The sequence below is a fragment of the Lycium barbarum genome, chromosome 8 (genome assembly GCF_019175385.1).
Source record: "Lycium barbarum isolate Lr01 chromosome 8, ASM1917538v2, whole genome shotgun sequence".
NCBI classification, from domain to species: Eukaryota; Viridiplantae; Streptophyta; class Magnoliopsida; order Solanales; family Solanaceae; genus Lycium; species Lycium barbarum.
In genome coordinates, this window is record NC_083344.1 from 36,260,130 (window position 1) to 36,283,119 (window position 22,990).

Genomic DNA, 22,990 nt, shown 5'->3' on the forward strand with positions numbered 1-22,990 from the left:
AGGAGGGATTGAAGATCATTTCATGGTAAGCTTGTTTGAGAATTGTGTTGATCTACATTGAATATGATGATGAGTATGATGAGTGGTGCTTGGTAGGCTAGCTCCGGGTACCCGTCATGGCCCTCTAGCTGGGTCTGGACACCAACCTCCTCCCTAAGGAGAGGACGGGAGATGCGGCCACATATCCAATATGTTGAGCCGTATCTCCACCACATGTTGAAGCGGGTAGGCAAATTTGACACATTTTTAAGTTCTAAAAGATCCTATCTTCATATCTACCTCCCACGCTTATTTCTCCATATTATTAGAGAGTTCTTGAAGGTTCCACAATATTTCGAAACCTTCCATACCATCAAGAGAGAAAATCAAACATCAAAACCTCAAGATAATCCATGGAGGGTGATAGTTCTTGTTTCTCTTCAAGGTGGTAATGAACCTGATCTTGGAAGGAGTTGAGTAAGGTTAAGTTCTTCCATTATAAGGTATGTTATTCATCCTATATATATGATTAATTTGATTTAAAGTTTTATTATGTTTTGGAGAGGAAAGAATCATAGAAGAGAAGTCATAAAGTGTTGAATTGAAGTTGATGACTATAAGGTGAACTTGAAAGGGGATTTTGGATGAATTTAATATTAAATTGAATATAATTTATTAATTATGGTATTTTTGATGTTATTATTGTTGTTTGGGAGTTGTTTTGGAGTTTGGTGGATGTTGACAAAATAGGGAAGGTGCTGCCCAAATTCCGCTAGCTCGCTAATTACTGTAGTTTGAACTTAAGAGTGTTTTTAAGAATTAACCTTAGTATAAATCTTCTTGAATGTAGATTTGCGAGCTTGGGAGGAGAACGCTAAGTAATTAAGGAGATGTAAAGTTATGTTAAGGCTAATCCTTTCTTTCTTAAGGCATGATTCCATTGTTTCAAACTTATACATGACATTCATAATGTCTTCCATGATGCCTCATTTCCTAGAAGTGCTAAAGCTTATAGTTCTTGATACTTTTATGATATTATTGATCTTGTTCTTCATTGTTGATCTTATCTTATGATAGTTGACCCTAATGAGAAGATATAGTGATAATGATGATTCCATAAGGGTAATTGGAAGTTCACCAACCTTGTATCACTCTGATGGAGTTGTAATGTTTCCTTTGGACTCTCATTCATGCTTTATATATTATATATACATTTTCCCACACCGAGCCCACTATAGTCAGCCGAGTACGGCACGTAGATGCGCATACCACTGCAGTTGAGTAGGATAACATCGAGCCTTATTATGGCCGGGTACGAGGGACCACCGAGTCTTGTTATGGCCGGGTACGACGACCACTGAGCCTATATGGACAGGTATGGATTATTATGTATATATGTATGATAATGTCTTCTTTAGAGAAAGATTAAGTATGCATGGCAGCCGCCCTCTGAGGTATAATTTGATATCTTCATCTCATGTTATCCGCATTCTTTCATTATGCTGTTATTCATGCCTTACATACTCAGTACATTATTCGTACTGACGCCCTTTTTGTTTGTGGATGCTACGTTCATGCCCGCAGGTAGACATGGAGACGGGTCAGACCCTTAGGCTGCTTCATCAGTGATTGCATAGAAGTGCTCCATTTGATCCTGAGCTGAAGTTTAGATGGTACTACTCTTTTGTGTACATACATGGGCATGGAGGGGTCCTGTCCCGTCTTTATAATATTACATACTCCTTGTAGAGGCTCGTCGATAGATGCATATAGTTAGATGCTCCATAACCTTACCAGTTAATAATTTTGTATATCACTTTTTGCAGCCTTGTCGGCTTGTACATACGGGCATGGTTGATGATGTTTATATAGACGTGCTTATGTTCGATGGCACTTGTGTCTTTTCGGTTTGTGGTAATTATGAGTTAGTCGTGCGGCTCACCTAGATATGATTATGAGAATTATGTTAAGGGGTGCTCGATAGGTTGATTCCGGGTGCCCGTCATGGCCCTTCGATTGGGTCGTGACAGTCAGCCTATGATACCTATGATCCTAGTGTTATACTCATACTACTCTTGCTACATTCCTTAATGGAGTGTAGAGCTATTTTCAGGTTTTGTTTGGAGCCTCATATCGGTTCAAGGTAAATGTCAGAGACGTTGGGCGAGCTATTAGAGATCCTGCAGCCCTCAGTCCATTCTTAAAATTTTGTTACTCCGTATCCTCAAACAGAGTTTGTGTCCATTGTGAGTCTATAATTTCATTTAAAGTTGTAATTCTTTTAGAAGCTCTTGTACGAGTCTAGTGTAGGTTTTTGGGAATTGTTTAATGAATAAAGTATTTCTTCCATATCAGTTTTATTGCTTAATTGGTTGAATTGTGTTTGCGGGTAGTTTCATTTATTTTTAATGTTTAGAAAGAGTTAATGGAATTTGGGGGATGATTCGCCTACCAGGGGAGATAGTGTAGGTGCCACCACGACCCGTGATTTGGGTTGTCACATTTATGGTACATCGTGCAAACTCCGGAAGCAAGACAGAATTCTAGGTCGACGAGGAATGGATATTCTTATATTGCTTCTTGACTTTTGAAGCGTTGATATAGGGATTTAAGCACATGACATAGTAGTTGATGGCACACACTTAAAGGGAAAGTATGTAGGTGTTTTGTTGACAGTTGTGACACAAGATGTGGAAACTTATGTTTTTCCAGTGGCCTGTTGTGTGGTTGACTCGGAGTGTGTTGCCTTTTTGAAGTACTTTTTTAACAGTTGCTTGGCATTGTGCCTAATAACTTAGATTTGTGCAGAATATCTAATCGGCACCAAAACATTAAAAGGGCAATACGAGAGGTTTACACTAATACTCACCATAGTGTTTGCACAAGGAATCGGGCTGAAAAATGCGTGCGAGGTTCCATAATAGATCCTTCGAGAAATTCTTTTATAAAGCAACAAAAGCATATAATGCGGAGGTGTTCACTGATCACTTTAGTGAAATTTACTGTATTGCACCGAATGTAGCTAATTACCTTAGGGATGAAGTTGGGTTCGATAAATGGAGTAGGGCATTTCCCTGGGGAAACAAATTTGAAGTGTTGACGTCAAACATTGATGAATCATTCAACTCAATGTTTTTAGTAGAGAGAGAGTTCCCATCACTGCCCTTTTCAACGCCATTAATACGAGGTTTGCTACCAAATTCAATGAAAGGCGTATCTTAGCAAATAATTGACTCCTATTAAACAACTGCATCATGCCTCATGCTGAAAAAAGGATAAGGAAGAGAATGGATGTTACACCTCGGAAAATTTCCCGTTGGTACGCAAGTAAATGAACTAATGATGTGTGCGAGGAGTGCGAGTGTATAATGTTTCATGGGAAATGTATGTGAAGGGATGTGGATGATTAGAATGAAAAGTCGAGAGATGAGAAAAATTGAAAGTTGGCAAAACTGCCCAGTGGTCGTATATTGCAAAATACGGACCGTAAAGTGCAACACGGTCTGTAAACTAGCAGTCGTAAACTGCCATGCAAAAGCTTCAGTCTTCTGCCAGTGGTCGTATAGTGCAAAATACGGACCGTAAAGTGCAATACGGTCCGTAAACTTGAAGTCGTAAACTGGCATGTCCAACTTCAACTTTCTGCCAGCTGAGGAAGAGGTATAATACGACCTGGTGGACGGATCGTAAAGTGATTTACGACCCGTAAACCATGGTCGTAAATCACCATGCATGCAGGCCAAAATCTCTGGTCCTGCTTAAGCTTAAAGACGACCACGAGGGACGGTCCGTAAAGTGGAATACGGACCGTAAACCTCCATGGACGACCACTGTTCACCCAGCACAGATTTTCCAATTCATTAAATATGAGGATCAAGACTTGTCTTATTTCATTTCCACATTACACCACTTCTCTCTAAAACTTCTCCCTAAATTTATTATATGAGCTTTCAAGGATTATAAGCCATCAATAACATTAAGACAAGTGAATCAAGGATAAGGGAATCATCAAGGATCGTCCAAGTCAAGAAATCCAAATGGAGAAAAACTAGGGTTGTGCTCAAAGAAGAGTATTATCAACCAAAGCTTGTTCCTACAACTTCTAAGGTAAGATTCATGATTTTTACAAGATGTTTAAGGTATTGGAGAATTAAAATACATGGATTGTAGAAAATGTGGTCAACTAGGTCATGAATGATGAATAGTGACATTTTGAGAAATAGTTTGAATTGAGTTATGAATGTTGTTGTGTTGTGATATGAATGTGTTATAAATTGTATTAAGATCATGAACTAAACACTTTAGACGAATGGATGAAGTTGGGTGTTATGACCATGAATGTGGGTGAATTAGAGTCAAATTGAGGAATCTAGATAATGTGGATAATGTGAATGACTAATGGCCATTGTTATGATATTAATGAAGGTATAAACGCTAGCATTGGAAGGGAACGTGCAAGTGTAGAATAGTTCGACGGAAAGGTATGTAAGGCTAACCCTTATTTCATAAGGCATGGTTCTTGGCCAAATTCCTAAATTCCTCTATATGAGTATGTTGTCTTCACATGGTTGACATTCCGAGCTCATATGCTCACGACCCTTGATATGTACTATGATTATACTACGTTCCTCGTATAACGAGTAAGTCTACAATGTAAATGTAACGATAATGATGAGGATAGTAATGATGATGAGAGTAAAATGAGACTAGAGATGCTTACGAGCTACGATATATGTATATGTATGCCTATGAAGGGCTATGATAAGGCCCCGAGCTTATGATGCCGGGTAAGACTATATGTATATGACTATGTATAAAGTATGTATACGATTACGAAATGCGCGCACACCTCTGCAGATAGTACGGATAACCCTGATGCCTTGGTAGGGCCAGGTATGTATAACCTTGAGCCTTGGTTGGCCAAGCATGTATAAGACACCGATCCTATGAGGTCGGGTATGCTATGTAAATGCTGTGTATATGAAATGACTATGTATATAAAATGAATATGAATGTGATAAGACTATGTATAAGAATACGAATAAGGACATGTATACGAATATGAGCACAAGTATGGTACGAGTATTATTATGGGATACGAACGACGATGTATGCAAGTAAGCGACATGATGATGTTGATATTACTGTCTCCCCTCCTATGCTATTTTCATATGATATCTATTATGCTTCTATATTGATGTTGATCATGCTTTACATACTCAGTACATTCTTCTTACTGACGTCCTTTTGTTTGTGGACGCTGCGTCATGCCCGCAGGTGCACAGGGAGACAGACTTGATCCATAGCTGCTTATTCAGAGATTGCATAGCAGAGCTCCGTTTCTTTCGGAGCCGTAGCTTTTGGGTACTTATTCTTTTGTGTATATAATTATGGGCATAGCAGGGTCCTGTCCCGCTCATACGATATGTCATACTCTTAGAGGCTCGTAGTCATGTGTATGTGGGTAGAGATGTTCGGCCATGCTGGCCCATGTTTTGTATATCTTTTGTTAGCCACGTCGGCCTTGTACTTATGGTGTGGCCTAGATGCCTATGATATGTTAAATGATGATGGTCGTCTAATGGGTTCAATATGCTTAACGATAATAAAAGCACGAATTGACTTATGGTTCACCTAGATGTTATGTTATGTACGATAAGGGGGTGCTCGGGTGGGGTAGCACCGGGTGCTCGTCGCGGCCCCTAGCCGGGTCGTGACAATGGAAATGAGCAAAAAATTGTCATTGGGGTAAATGAAAATGAGTACACGCATGTGAAAACGGCAGCCATGCAACTGTCAACTTTGTCATGTTCTTGTAGAGTTTTCGACATGGACAAGCTCCTGTGCTCACATGTCGTAGCAGCTCTGAGTAAGAGGTATCCACATACATTTGGAGGCTCCGTTTATAACCACTCTTCTGAATATTACTCCACTGATGCATACTACAAAACATAGAAAGGTAATTTTGTCCAAATTTCTCATGAAAGTAAGTGGATGATTCCTTCATATATGTAAGGCGCACAAGTTCCCCCACCAAAATATGTTCCTATAATGGGTCGAAAGGGTAATAAGAGTGTCTTGGAGGGAGAAAGTAATTATACTAAGAGATCAGCCAAGAGAACAAATAAATGCTTCCTATGCAAACAACCTGGACACAAAAAGAACCACTTCTAATATGAATTTGTCACAAATTGAGTAGAATTCGTCACAAGTTGAGCAAAATTCACTAAATCAACAGTGAATGCGTTGTTAGTCTATTGGTATATTGCCCTTTTGTCTGCTATGGTTGCAATAAATATATTTTTGTTATAAGTCTATTGGTCTATTTCCCTTTTGTCTGCTATGCCTGTAGTGAATGTATTTATGTTGCCCTTTTGTTTTTAGTATGCCTCCAGTGAATCTATTTCTGTTGTTTGGTTTACCTATAATTGTTGTTGGTCTATTTATAACTATTGTTGGTCTATGTATAGCATTTCTCTTTTGTCTTCACTTTTAAACACAACTGCATCCTCTTCATCTTTTGTTTCCCGACTTCAGCTGCCTTCAACCCTTTCTTTGCCTGATCCCTCTCAGTTTCAACTTTTTTTAGTTTATTTTCAAACCATACCCTCGATGCTTCCGCTTCCAAGAAGAGTCGTATGACTTCTTCTAATGAATATTCAGTTTTGTGGAGCTTGTATATTAAATCAAATTTCTCCTCTCCAGATATGGTATCATCGTTAACCCAGCTAACATAATCGCAGCCCCATCTTCTTTCTGTACAACATCAACAAAAAATTTGTAGTGTATCAAGTTAAAACAAACGTAAGCAAATTAAATACTCACTTTTCCCTTCGCACATCCATAAAACTCCCTTCCAGGATTTAGTGGTGTCTTTGAAGATCTAATGGGAGCTAAATCGCCACACCTATATATTTCTTTTTGTGTGTCATACAAATTAGATTTAGTAATAAATGAATCGCACTTCTAATAATCTTCCCTGACGTTGTGATAATCTGTCGATTTTTTACTCTTTGGTAAGAAGCCTGGATTTGGAGGTATTTATAATGGAAATATTATTGTTATTTGAACATTGGGTTTGAAAGAAGTTACAGTTGGAGTTATATTCTAGTTCTGAACGTTTCGTTTATTATACACCGACAACATATTATTCGAATACACGATGTAGCACATATTTTTTCAACCAAAAAGTATTTATTAAATTAGAATTGAACTAATTTTAATATTTAAAACTTATATTTTTGACTAAACAATATGTGTAGCATCCCCTTTGGGAGGATACCACTTACGAAACAAAAGCTAATTTCACACTTACAATGTTCAGAAGAAATTTATGCCAAGAGATATTCACAAAAATATTTAGTAGCGGAGATAGGCTCGTTCGAAAAAGGGTTGAAAGTGCGACATTTTTTTTCCTTATACACTCCGAAAAATTTCTTAGATGAAATACAATATCAGAGTGTCAATTTAAACTCAATTTAAAATGGTAACACCCTCCTCAAATAGTCAACTCATTTAAGAAACTTCATTTTGAAATTATATTTTCCAATCAACACCACAGCAGGTTCATAATATACACGAAACTCAAACATGCGATTATCACAGAAAACTAGTATCTTCCTTTGTACATAATTACAAGGCAAAATGTAAATCCAGTACATGGCATGACTTGGGTTAAAAGCACACTTGAAAATAGCAAAACAAGTTACCGAGTTCAAGTTACAAGATTATGGTCTTGTGGTCCAACGAGCCTCCAAAATTTCATACATGTGTGAAATATAGATCATGTACAAGTCCCAAAACTATACAAAACCTAAATGCATATGCAAAGGTGATCTTCAAATCTCCTCCCGCACATTACCTACGATAGAAAAAACTATCGCTAAGCATAAAGCTTAGTGACGTATAGACCTTAGGCTTAGAGCCATTAGATTCTCCAATTCCCTTATCCATCATAGGTAGCTCAATAAGATAATAACAAATCAATTATACAAGTATATCAAAGTATCAAATATCAAACCTTGAAGAGTTTCCAAATGTCGAAATCAATATTTGAAGGCTCAAGTGTCAAGAAAGCTTATAAATCAATTCAAGAGAGTTTGTCAAATAACCAATTTCGCCCAATATGTACGTCAAGCCATCACATCAAAGCATAATTGAATAACAAGAAGGACCGGAGTCCTAATTCAAGTAGGGTCGTCACCCACTAATCAAGAGAATCAAGAGCTATGTTGAAAGTGGCTTTCCACTCATACTAAAAAATAGACAAAAGTCTATCATCCAGACGAAATGTAAATCCAAAGTCAAGATGGGCAAGATCCGAATCAAGAGGCAGGCCGATATCGGTGAAAAATTCACCACAACAAGAAGGACAAAGTCCCAACAAGAATGCAAAATGATCAAGCAATTCGTACAAGTGGGCGATTTAGCGAATATTTTGCAATACTTGAGATATTAACCATACAATGATAGAAGAGGAAGGAAACAATTGATCAAGATACTTCAAAATTCTAGCAAGTAAAGATATTTCAAATTTAGTTTTATACACAAACCTTGGTGTTTTACCACACAACAAGTTCTACCACAACTCGAGGAGTTCAAATCGTCTACGCCATAGACCAACCAAAGTCCACTTCGTCAAACAATTCCTCTTAGCTTGTACAAGAGCACATATACCTTAAATACACAATCAAATATCTACTTAAGTTCAATGATTTCAGCACGTCGAAATTAAACATGAAATCAGTGAAAATCGCCCTAAACTATCAAAACAGGAATTCTGGACAGTACTACTGTCTTGTATTGCAGCTCGGTTTCAAAGGGGTGAACGACAAAAATAGACTTTGTGGCCTTAATGAAAGTTTTAGATATATGTTTTGGAGTTTCAAAGAAATTTAAATCACTGCTATAGCATTTTTGTACAAAAAGATATGCTCAAAATACTAACAGTAGTACATGTAGGGTTTGCAAAACACAAATCTGGGCAGCACCTGCCCTGTACTTCATCACCCTTTTTCCAGTAAATAAAAGCAAAAATGGGTATGATTGATTTAAAGGATGAATATTATGAGAGGAGAAGCTTTGGGGTTTTATTTTGGTGGAGAAAACGAAATATGAAGAGGAGGTGGAGAGGATATGAGCTAAAGGTAATATATTTACCTTTGGATAACTACAATTTTTTTTTTTTGGATAATTACAAAAAGGGGCTGCACTAAATACATAAATATCTAATCCATTTAATAATTTACTAAGATAATAATAGGAGTATCTTACATAACTACACCATAACACTTCAAACAAGTTCCAAGTATCGTCAAGTTCATGTTCAGGAAGTGCGAAGTAAAATATACCCTTACTATCAAGATATGATCAATCAAAAATTCAAGAGTTAGTTTAAAAATTTCGGGGTGTTAGAATATGTGTCATCATGGAATTAGTGAAACAACACTATAATGATCTAAACAATGACATTAAATGAGTAATGTTAATACTATGCTAGTGAAAGTGTTGAGTTGTGATGATCATATGTAACAACTTGAAATTGGTGACATAATTATATGTGAACATCATATATAATTTCATTGATATTGGTGTTTATAGTAATATATGACACTATCCATTTGTTAAATACTCATTTTAATGTCAACCAATATAAGTTTCAAGAATTAATTCATCAATTTTCAAGATAATGTTGTCTAAACCTAGGTTGCTTATGAAAATTGTACTAGTTTACGGATAATAAGATAATGGATCAGAAACCACTACTTAAACAATAAATGAATATCGTGCCTGATTTTCCATTAATATTGGTGTTTAAATTAATATGACGGTATATATATGTTAAATACTCATTTAACTGCCAATCAATATAAGTTTCGAGAATTAAGTCATCAATTTTCAAGATATCAGAGCATATTTTTCTCATTTTTTAACAGCGAATATTAGAAGATACAATCGGTATAGTGTCTGTGTGGCATTTATCAGTGCGTATTTTTCTCATTTTTCAACTATGAATATTACCAGATAAAATCGGTCTAGTGCCTATGTGTGATAGTTATAAGTGCATATTTTTTCATTTTTCCACAACGTCTAGTAGAAGATATAATCGGTCTAGTGTGTATGTGTGGCAGTTATCAGTGCATATTTTTTCCAATTTTCAACAACGAAAATTAGAAGATACAATCGCTCTAGTCTCTATGTGTGGCAGTTATCAGAGCATATTTTTTCCATTTTTCAACAACGTCTAGTACAAGATACAATCAGTCTAGTGTCTATGTGTCACAGTTATAAGTTATTCTTATTTTCCTCATTTTTCAATAATATATATTTGAACATACAATCCGATCTTCAGTTATTAGTCCATATTGTTTTTGTTTTTCAATAATGTTTAGTAGAATATACAATTCGCTTAGTGTCTATGTGTCACCCTCTTCAATTATCAGTGCATATTGTTCCCATAATTTAATAATGTCTAGTAGAATATACAATCAGTCTAGTGTCTATGTGTTGCTCTCTTTAGTTATCGGTGCATATTTTTCCCATTTTTCAATAACATATATGTTAACATACATTCCGCTCTTCAGTTATCAGTTCATATTTTTCCCATTTTCAGTAACGTCTAGTAAAATATACAATTCGTTTAGTGTCTATGTTTGGCCCTTTTCAATTATCGTGCATATTTTTCTCATTTTTCAATAACGTCTAATAGAATGTACAATTGGTCTAGTATCTATGTGTGCCACTCTTCAGTTATCACTGCATACTTTTCCCATTTTGCAATAACGTCTATTAGAAGATATAATCCGATTAGTGACTATTTATGGCAGTTATAGTTATTTCTTATCAGTGACTAACTAGTAAAAAAAATAAACGGGAAAGAAATGAATATCAATAAAAGTAGGAAGCTATATTAATAATTACATAGGGTGATTAACATAACATAAAACAAAACAAAACAAATAAAAAAAATATCCTTAAAAACTAACCAAAAGACAACAACAAAAGAGAAATTACAACTACTAGGGGTCGTGAGAGGGGGGGAGCGGGGGGGGGGGGGGGGGGGTAGGGGGGGGGGAGTTGAGGGGAAGCTGGAGGTGAAGCTTGAGGGAAAGGTGGGGGGTGAAGGAGAGGGGTTGTTGTAGTCACCGAGCACCTCTCCCCGATCAGCGAGGAGATCAATGAGAATCCTATTGGTTCGCCTATAATGCCGCTCATTCTCTTCTCTCGTGGTCATAACAATTGGTCAGATATACCACATGTCATCCTCAAGTAAATGTACAAGATTTAGCAGCGTGGTGATGCTCCCACTAGCACCTGGTACATCCCATAACAATCTGCTAACACAAGGGTTAAGGGCTTGGAAACACGGTGTGCGGTTAGGGGTTAGCATGGCCATTTGGATGGCGATTTAGGTAGTTGAAGTTGCCTTAGTGATGGATGAAATTGATGCGGCATATTCAGGAGGAGGTTCCATGGTGTATGTTATTTGTAGACGATATAGTTTTGATTGATGAGACACATAGTGGAGTCAACGATATGCTGGATGTATGGAGAGCGACCTTAGAATCGAAAGGTTTTAGGTTAACCAGTACTAAGATGGAGTACATAGAGTGCAAGTTCAGTGGCGTAACACAAGAGACTAATGTGGAAGTGAAGATCGAGGCACAAGCTATACCCAAAAGAGGGAGTTTCAAGTATCTTGGGTCCATAATACAAGAAAACGGGGAGATTGACGATGATACTGCACATCATATTAGAGCAGGGTAGATGAAATGGAGGCTCGCCTCTGGGGTGATTTTTGATAGGAAGGTGTCGCCTAGGCTGAAAGGTAAGTTCTACAAAGTGGTAGTTAGACTACCATTGTTGTATGGGGCAAACTTTTGGCCAGTCCAGAGCGTTCATCTTTAGAAGATGAAGGTAGCGGAGATGCGGATGCTCAGATTGATGTGTATTCATACTTGAAGAGATATGATTAGGAATGAAGATCTACGGGACAAGGTCGGAGTTTCCTCCGTGGTGGACAAGATGAGGGAAGCGAGACTGAGATGGTTCGGGCATGTAAGGAGGAAGTGTGAGAATGCGCTAGTTTGGAGCTGTGAGATATTGGCGGTCATAGGAGTTAGGAGAGGTAGAGGTAGGCCGAAGAAGAACTAGGGGGAGGTGATTAGACTGGACATGACACAGCTTCAGCTAACTGAGGACATGACCTTAGATAGGAAGATTTGGAGGTCGAAGATTAGGATAGAAGGATAGGAGGTAATTGAGTTTTGTAGTGATGTGTGTGAGAGAGGTGGGGGGCTAGCCTTTTCCTCTCCTCTTCTCCTTTTCTTAGGTAGTATTATTTTGGTATCTCATACATCATTATCCTTTATGTTTGTATTACTATGTGTTGCTCCATTTGTTTGGTATCTTAATATTTTTTGTCTTATTTCTCTTGCAAATTTGTATTGATTTCATTTCTTTTGAGCCAAGGGTCTATCAGAAACAGCCTCTCAACCCCCAAAGGTAGAGGTAAGGTCTGTGTACATCATACCCTCCTCAGACCCCACTTGTAGGATTACACTGGGTATGTTGTTGTTGTTTGTTGGGTAGTTGAAGTTGGCCATTTTTAAGACTCAAGGAGTGTTTGAATAAACTTTCAAAATTTTATTTCTTGAACAAGAATGAAGATGAAGGGGTTTCTTTATAGGGTATAAAAATAAGTGTCTTTTCCACTTTTTATCAACCCATTAATTGTAAAACCCTCTTTTCCTTGTTTAATGCTTGAAAAGCTACATTGGAACGGATCATATAGGTTTAGTTATGAGAAATGTCATGACCCAACCAGATAGACATTTATCATACTTGTTTTTAGCATATTAAGCGCTTTTATAGTGCAAGACAAAACGTTGTATAAACTGTCACATATGATATCACACACAAGCCGGTCAGGCTATCATAATGCAGGAAATTGCCAAAACGTAATCCACACTGACATATCAAAACGATGACCACCCATGACCCACATATATGTCTACAGGCATCTAAGAGTAACAACAGTGTCATATGGCGGGACAGGGCCCCACCGTACCCTAATTAGACATATATATATATATATATAACAACAGAAGGATCTGTACCAAAAGTATAGGCTCCGGAACAAGGGAGCACTTCAAAGTAGCAGAATGGATGTCCTAGGCTGACGGGTCACCGCAACGAGCGTCTGTACCTGCGGGCATGAAACGCAGCCCCCGAAGAAAGGGGGTTAGTACGTAATATGTACTGAGCATGTAAGGCATGAAATACAGTAAAAAGGATCATAACTAAAACGGAGAATTACCAGAAACAGGTATGACTATTAAAAACATCAATACACTTGCCTTTTGAAATGAAAATCATATCATGTCAACATCATATATCATATATACATATAACGTGTCCCAGCCCTCTAGTGAGGGACTCGGTGAATAGTCATCATATGCCATCCTGGCCGCCACCCCCGTATCATCATATCATCATATATATAAATAAATATAAATATAAATATAAATATATCTATATATATATATATATATATATATATATATATATATATATATATATATATATATATATATATATATATATAACGTGCCCCGGCCCTCTAGTGAGGGACGTGGTTAACAATGCAGTGGAGTACACACGAGAACGTGTCCTGGCCCGGGACTCAGTGAAGGACATATTGAGGCATGCACGAGCATAGTAGTGAGAAACTATATGCAAATAAATCATTTTTTAAGACTCGATAGGTAAGTACACTAATCGACACTTGAAGGATCATAAGCACGTTTCTAGTCAATCCGAGTTAGCATAAGCAAGTTATGGACGTTAACCCTTGTAGAACCCTTTTTGGAATAGGGACTCTCTATGCTTTGCTCGTTATTCAATCATACAATAAGCTTGACTGTACTAAGTAGGCTAGTGTCAAGAAGTGAATAAGAATCGTAGACAAGCTCGGAACTAAAGAATAGAGTTACCCCAAGACGCGTGTCATACCTTACTTAGCTCTAGGACATGCCAAAAGAAGGAAAGGGTAAGCCTTACATACCTTGCCCGCTTCCTAATCTAATCCGAACTTAAGTCTCGGCTTTCGCAAGATCTACAACAACGTCAAAAGATATCAAACATTAGCAATAGGTATTTAGGAATCCGGTTCTAAACTAGCAATCCACCTACAGAAATTTGGGCAGCATTTCCCCTATAAATTCAACCATCGCCGAGAATTCAACTCGGCCAAATCGTCAACAACAATACCAACAACCATATTGACCACTTCAACAATTAGTTTGAATTGCATTCTAACGTTAGTAACCTTTCTACATAATTCGACGGCACTTCATTTACATTCAAATCAACCACAACAACACAATCCGCAATCTTCCAAGCTCAATAAAAACAACAACAACACATTCCTTGCTCCCAAGTTCATGAACTACACGTTAACAACTTCATTCTCATGATTACAAGAAACCATATTAGAATCACATTAATTCCTACAACAACCCACAAACAATTACAACGCCAACTTGAACCATTAAACCTCCATTGCATCATAGAATCCACAACAACAACAACTAAAATGCTAAGTAAAATTAATTCATCCCTTCCACACAACACAAACACCTACACGGCTACAACTCAACACACATAGTTTCATGAATTTCATCCATCTCTACACACTACAACATGCACAAATCATCCATGACACACGAAAGAGAAGATTAAACCTTACCTTTTTCCACTTATCTTCTTGCTTGGCTAGAGTTGTAAATTGCACAAATGAATGGTTTGATTGCTCCAACAACTACTCCACGTTTGTAAGGACCTTCTAATTGGTTGAATTACTAGAAGAAAATATAGTTTTGATCAATTTTTCATAGGACCAATTTCAGCTAGCCTTGGCCGAATGGTTCCCCTTTTTTTTTCTCCAAGTTTCTTCAAGTTTCTAGTGTTGGAAAAGATGAATAATGAGCCTTGCTTGGTCATCACCCATCTATATATATATATAATTACATGGCCCATACAAAGTGAACACATGCCCCACCTCATGGCTTGAAGCAATTGGCCAAGGCATTGGTGGGAGTCCACACCAAGCCACACGGCCACTTGTGGTTTTTTTTTTTTTGTGGTTCATGAAGAGTTAAATTCCTAATTCAAAATTTTCCCTTAATATTCCATACCAATAATATTCCTAAGTAACTTGTGTGTTAAACAAAATCGAGAGTATAGCCTTGCCCTTAACTTATCGCGATTTTCTTGAAATATTCGAATGTACAAAATGCGGGATATAACATTCTCTCCCCCTTTAGAACATTCGTCCTTGAATGTTGGAATAGTTGTGTAGGGTCTTATAAACACTTCGGGGGAATCTTTTTTTTCTTTATAGCTATCACACACAGTTCATCTATCAATCAACATAACCAATTTAGAAATTTATTTTACCTGTAGGTATAAGAAACAAGTAAGGATACTTCTTCTCCATCTCTTCTTCAGCTTCCCAGGTCATCTGCTCCCTGTTATTGTTCCGTCACAATACGTTAACGGAAGCCACATCTTTCGTACGCAGTCTTCTCACCTGACGATCTGGTATGGCTATCGGCTGATCTTCGTAGGATAGCTCCACTGTCAATTGGATATCATCTATGGGAAATACTCTGGAAGGGTCACCAATACATTTACGAAGCATAGACAGGATGCACTACCGGGACCGACTGAAGAGTGGGTGCCTCTGCTTTCGTGTCATGCACACGAACCAAATGATAAATATACCCCTTCTTAATCATCTTTCTGGCCTTGAGGTATGAAATAAACTTACCCCTCGGCGATGCTGTACTTCCTGTCCACTCTAAAATGGGTTCTCCTGGTAACTGGAAGCGAACTACTTTCTTCTGACAGTCGACGTTGGCATAACAAGAAGCTGGCCAGTCCATACCCATAATAACATCAAATTCAGTCATATCTAGCTCTATCAGATCCGCTTTGGTGCAACGGCCACATATATCTACGGAATAGTCTCTATATACTCACCTTGCTATAACGGAATCTCCTACCGGTGTAGCTACCTCGAACGATTCTATCGGTTCGGGCTCTATCCCAATTCTACTAGCAACCAGGGGAGAAATATATGATAAAGTAGAGCCTGGATCTATCAATGCATATACATCTCGGGAGAAGATCAATAATATACCTGTAACCACATTTGGTGACGCCTCCTGGTCCTGTCGGCTGGCCAAGGCATATATGCGGTTCGAAGGACCGCTAGAACCGGGAGCTCCGCCACGACCTCTACCGCAGCCTACTGGTGTCGGCATACCCTGCTCCGTAGGGCGCATAGCTACAGAGGAGGAAGATGAACCAGCAACTGACCCAGTGGCCTGGGCTGGACCACCTGGACTACCCCCAAACGGACACTCCCTCATGATATGGCCTTGACGGCCACAAGCAAAACATGCACCGGTAGCGAGACGGCATTCCCCCAGATGGCGCCTGCCGCACCGAGGGCACTGAGGCATGGGTGGCCTCGTCTGACTGAACCCTCTGCTCAACTGCGAACCCGTAGCCCTAGAGCTCTGACCAGTTCCTGAATATCCTGTGCTATCGAGTCTCTTACCAGTAAACTGTGGGGGTGCACTCCGTGCTGGCTGAGAAGGATGCCTGGTATGCTGTTGAGGCTGCCCGCCTCGAAACTCCCAGGAATAACTAGCTGATCTAGCCCTCTTGGGCTGGCCCCTGTCACGATCTCTATCGGGCTGGCGTCCTCTGTGTTGATCTTCCATCCCCTGTGCATACGCCTGTACCCGAGCGATATCCATCCCTGGCTGGGAAGCCACTGTCATGCAGTTATCAACCAGATAATGATCCAATCCCATCACATATCGATGCATCTTATCAGTCATATCAGCTACAATTATGGGTGCATATCTAGCCAAAGAGTCGAACTCTAGGCTGTACTCCCGAACGCTTCTGCCCCTCTGTCTCAACTGTAGAAATCTGTTAACCCTAGCTCGCCGTACCTCGGGAGGAAAAAAGTGGCCGAGAAAGGCCTCTGTAAATTCAGCCCACTCCGCAGGGGGAGCACCCTCGCCCCTAGACAACTCCCAGGACTCATACCAATTAACAACCACATCACGCAACCGGTATGAAGCCATCTCGACAGACTGAGTCTCAGAGGCTTTGATTAGCCTCAGCGTACGCTGCATCTGTCGAATAAACTCTTGGGGATCCTCCTCGGGCTTTGCCCGTAGAACTCTGGAGGATTACAAGTCAAGAAGTCAAGAACCCTTAAGCTGTCATGTCTATCCACATAATCACCTCCTGGCCCAGGCCTGCGAGTCTGCCCTGCTACTAATCTAGTCAGCAACTGTACTGCGTTTCTCATAGCTCTATCCTCCGCCCCTGACTGAAGAGCTGGAGGCCCAGGTGCTGGAACCTCAGAGACCGGCGGTGGAGCCGCCCCCGACCTGGAGCTGTCGCTGCCCTAGGTTCCTCTGGAAGTGGCCTTGTCGAAGAACTCGCGGACTGGAGCACAACCTCGGGCATGATCTGGGCGCGGGCCCTAGTAACTCTCCTAGGCAGGCTAGTATCCGCTGCTGCTGATTCGCCCTTCTAGGCAGCGGTCGCTTTCTTCAGAGGCATCGCTGTAAACATAGCAATTTATTAGAGAGGAACCATCCTAATAATACAGTTCTATCGCACGATCTAGATTAACAAGGAAAGATAACATCCTAAATGTCCCGTATCTTCCTGTTTATAGATGTGGTGCACCACACACCGATAAACAAGACTCTACTAGACACGGCCTGTAGACATTCCGAGGATGAACCGCTCTGATACCACTTCTGTCACGACCCAACCAGATAGACATTTATCATACTTGTGTTTAGTATATTAAGGCCTTTTATAGTGCAAGACAAAATGTTGTATAAACTGTCACATATGATATCACACACAAGCCGGTCAGGCTATCATAATGCAAGAAATTGCCAAAACGTAATCCACACTGACATAACTGAACGATGACCACCCATGACCCACATATATGTCTACAGGCCTCTAAGAGTAACAACAGTGTCATATGGCGGGACAGGGCCCCACCGTACCCTAATTAGACATATATATATATATATATATTGTCACGACCCAACCCCGTAGGCCGTGACTAGTGCCCGAGTTGGACACTCATATCCCCTGTTAACTATAATCTTTTATAACCAGCATATTATGAACTTATTTGTATAAAAAGGCAGGACGTTATTTTAAAGCTGTCACAATTCTGTATGTCGTAGGCACCTGTCTCCTGAGGAGTTACGATCTTCAACAACAACATATATATATCTACGCAAGCCGACAAGGCTGCCACTACACGTAACATCCCAAACATATATATATATATATATATATATGCAAGCCTAAAAGGCTGCCATTACGAATGGGTACGCCCCAAACATAAGTCGTATTCATACAACGCAACAACAACTATATACAGACCCACACAAATGTCCACAAACCTCTAAGAGTAATGACAGAATCATATGACGGGACAGGGCCCCGCCGTACCCCAAATAAACACATACATATACAACAAAAGGGAGTTATACCATAGCTAGGCTCCGAAACAAAGGAGCACTTCAAAGTAGCTGAATAGATATCCTAGGCTGGCGGATCTCCGAAACGAGCGTCTGTACCTGCGGGCATGAACGCAGCCCCCCGAAGAAAGGGGGTCAGTACGAAATATGTACTGAGCATGTAAAGCATGAAATATAGTAATAGACTCATACTGAGACAAGGTGTGTAGGACCCAATGCAACAAACAGAATTTCATAAAACTTACCTTTGAACATATTTCATCGGTATCGTTCTCATATCAATATCAATATAGAGTTTTGTAATCAAAGCTGAATAATCATTCTGTATATAACATATATAACGTGTCCCGGCCCTTTAGTGAGGGACTCGGTAATTACGATCATAGCATCATAAACATATACATATACGTGTCCCGGCCCTCTAGTGAGGGACTCGGTGAATAATGAACATATGCCCTCCTGGCCGTCATCCCCATATCATCATGTCATCATATCATCATATAATCATATCATCATATCATCATATCATCATATATATATAACGTGTCCCGACCCTCTAGTGAGGGATTCGGTGAATAATGTAATAAATATGCGCACGAAAACGTGTCCTGGCCCGGGACTCAGTGAAGGATGTAACGGTAAGCATGAGCAGAGTAATAAGCAACCACATACATACAAATCATCTTTTGAGACTCAATAGATAAGTAAACTAATCAGCTCTCAAGTATCAGGATAATGATTATATTAAGTTCTTTCTAAATTCACTACAAACTATAACAAGGAACGTTTCAGATTTCATGTACATGTATCAATTTAACATGGTGTAGCTTTTGAAAGCCAAGTATGCCTCTAATTATGCAATTCATTAAGAGTAGGAACGTCTATACATCATTTATTAGTCAATCATATAGTAGGCTCGTGACAATAACATTAAGGAATGAATAGAATCATAAGTTATGCTTGGAACTAGAGAGTAGAATTTACCCCAAGGTTCATATCATTTCTTACTTACGTCTAGGACATGCCAAGAAAAAGAAGGAATAGTCTTTACATACCTTTAGCGTTTAGTCGTATTATAACTTGTACTTGCTGTCCAATGGTACTTATCCTATATCAAGATATCAAGAGCTACGATTAGTCTACGAGGGAATTCAATATGTATTTTAATGTTAACAATCCCTTTCTAACATTTAGACGACGTTTCGTTCGTATTCAAACCAACTAGTACTACAAACTAATATTGCTAATCATACTTTCAAGTATCAATCCGAACTTGGTTAAACATGACTTAAGGGAACTTTGGACAGTCCGTACATCATTCAAAACAGTCCCCTATTCACGGCCAAACAGCACGCACAACATTACCATTTTCAATTCGCAGTTTTCCAACTTCAACTACAACGACAACAACACGTTTACAACATTACTTATACGATTATTGGAACTGTTTTAGCATCATATTTATTCTTACAACAGCCCACAAACCATTTCAACTTCAACTTGAATCATTAAGCTTCACTTTCACTATACGTTCATAACAACAATCAACATTCAAAACGCACTAATCCACTCCTATCATTAAAACAGTCCACAGTTTGGGACTGTTTTCCTACTTCAACATAATTCATTTCTTTTACACCCCAATTCATCTTTCCATAATGCATACAATACACCACAATGTCCATAACAACAACAATTAAAACATGACACAAAACAGTCCATAACTTCTCCTAAAGCAGTCCCCTACACGGCTTCAACACAACTACAACAACTTCTTGATTTTCATCCATTTATCCATACTACAACACATTCAATTCATTCCCAATATATGTACAAGAAGATTAAGCCTCATTTCACCTAGGTCTATAGCACACGGCCCACTTCAACTTCAAGAAAAACAGTCTAATACCAACATGCACAATCATAAACATTCAATTCACCATAAAACACATGAGAAGGGATCAATTCTTACCTTGTAACTAAACCCTTCAATCGGCTAGCCCTTCACTTTCACTTGTTGAATTTTAACACTTGTTCTTGCTATTCCAATGAATGCTACACGTTAATACACACCTTCAAGGGAGTTAAATTGCTTGAGAAACTGAAATTTTTGGATCAATTTCACTTCACCATTCTCGGCTAGCTCTAGCCGAGAGCCTCTCTTTCTATCACTAAGTTTTCTACTTTGTAAAGATGCAAATGAATTGTTTAGTTGATAATGAATCAGAATTCTTACATATATATGAGTTGCATGGGTTGGACAAGTGTCCCACTCAATATTTGGGTCAATTATCTTTGACCATTCCACTATAACTTACACGGCCACTATGGCTTATTTAATGGACTGATTTGGTTTTTTAATCCCATTTAATAATCTAATCATGGTTAATTTAATCCCAATTTCCATTAATGCTTCTATGCCAACTGAAATTTGTAGGTAACTTGTGACTTGAAACGAAACCGGAAGTTAAAGTCTCTATTTCGTATCTTAAAATAGTCTTGTCTTTAACTTGTCGCGTTTAGTTTAAAACGTCCCAATGTATGAAAATATGGGATATATATATATATATATATATATACAACAGAAGGATCTATACCAAAAGTATAGGCTCCGGAACAGGGGAGCACATCAAAGTAGTAGAATGGATGTACTAGGCTGACGGGTCACCGCAACGAGCGTCTGTACATGCGGGCATGAAACGCAGCGCCCGAAGAAAGGATGTCAGTACGGAATATGTACTGAGCATGTAAGGCATGAAATACAGTAAAAAGGATCATAACTAAAACGGAGAATTACCAGAAACAGGTATGACTGTTAAAAACATCAATACACTTGCCTTTTGAAATGAAAATCATGCATGTCAACATCATATATCATATATACATATAACGTGTCCCGGCCCTCTAGTGAGGGACTCGGTGAATTGAGTCATCATATGCCATCTTGGCCGCCACCCCCGTATCATCATATATATATATATATAACGTGCCCCGGCCCTCTAGGGAGGGACGCGGTGAGCAATGCAGTGGAGTACGCACGAGAACGTGTCCTGGCACGGGACTCAGTGAAGGACATATTGAGGCATGCACGAGCAGAGTAGTGAGAAACAATATGCAAATAAATCAATTTTTAAGACTCGATAGGTAAGTACACTAATCGACACTTGAAGGATCATAAACACGTTTCGAGTCAATCCGAGTTAGCATAAGAAAGTTATGGACGTTAACCCTTGTAGAACCCTATTTGGAATAGGGACCCTCTATGCTTTGCTCGTTATTCAATCATACAATAAGCTTGACAGTACTAAGTAGGCTAGTGTCAAGAAGTGAATAAGAATCGTAGACAAGCTCGGAAATAAAGAATAGAGTTACCCCAAGACGCGTGTCATACCTTACTTAGCTCTAGGACATGCCAAAAGAAGGAAAGGGTAAGCCTTACATACCTTGCCCGCTTCCTAAGCTAATCCGAACTTAAGTCTCGGCTTTCGCAAGATCTACAACAACGTCAAAAGATATCAAACATTAGCTATAGGTATTTAGGAATCCGGTTCTAAACTGGCAATCCACCTACAAAAATTTGGGCAGCATTTCCCCTATAAATTCAACCATCCCCGAGAATTCAACTCGGCCAAATCGTCAACAACAATACCAACAACCATATTGACCACTTCAACAATTAGTTCGAATTGCATTCTAACGTTAGTAAACCTTTCTACATAATTCGATGGCACTTCATTTACATTCAAATCTACCACAACAACACAATCCGCAATCTTCCAAGCTCAATAAAAACAACAACAACACATTCCTTGCTCCCAAGTTCATGAACTACACCAACAATTTACACGTTAACAACTTCATTTTCATGATTACAAGAAACCATATTAGAATCACATTAATTCCTACAACAACCCACAAACAATTACAACGCCAACTTGAACCATTAAACCTCCATTGCATCATAGAATCCACAACAACAACAACTAAAATGCTAAGTAAAATTAATTCATCCCTTCCACACAACACAAACACCTACACGGCTACAACTCAACACACATAGTTTCATGAATTTCATCCATCTCTACACACTACAACATGCACAAATCATCCATGACACACGAAAGAGAAGATTAAACCTTACCTTTTTCCACTTATCTTCTTACTTGGCTAGAGTTGTAAATTGCACAAATGAATTGTTTGATTTCTCCAACAACTACTCCACGTTAGTAAGGACCTTCCAATTGGTTGAATTACTAGAAGAAAATATTTTTTTGATCAATTTTTCATGGGACCAATTTCAGCTAGCCTTGGCCGAATGGTTCCCCCCCTTTTTTTTCCTCCAAGTTTCTTCAAGTTTCTAGAGTTGGAAAAGATAAATAATGAGCCTTGCTTGGTCATCATCCATCTAT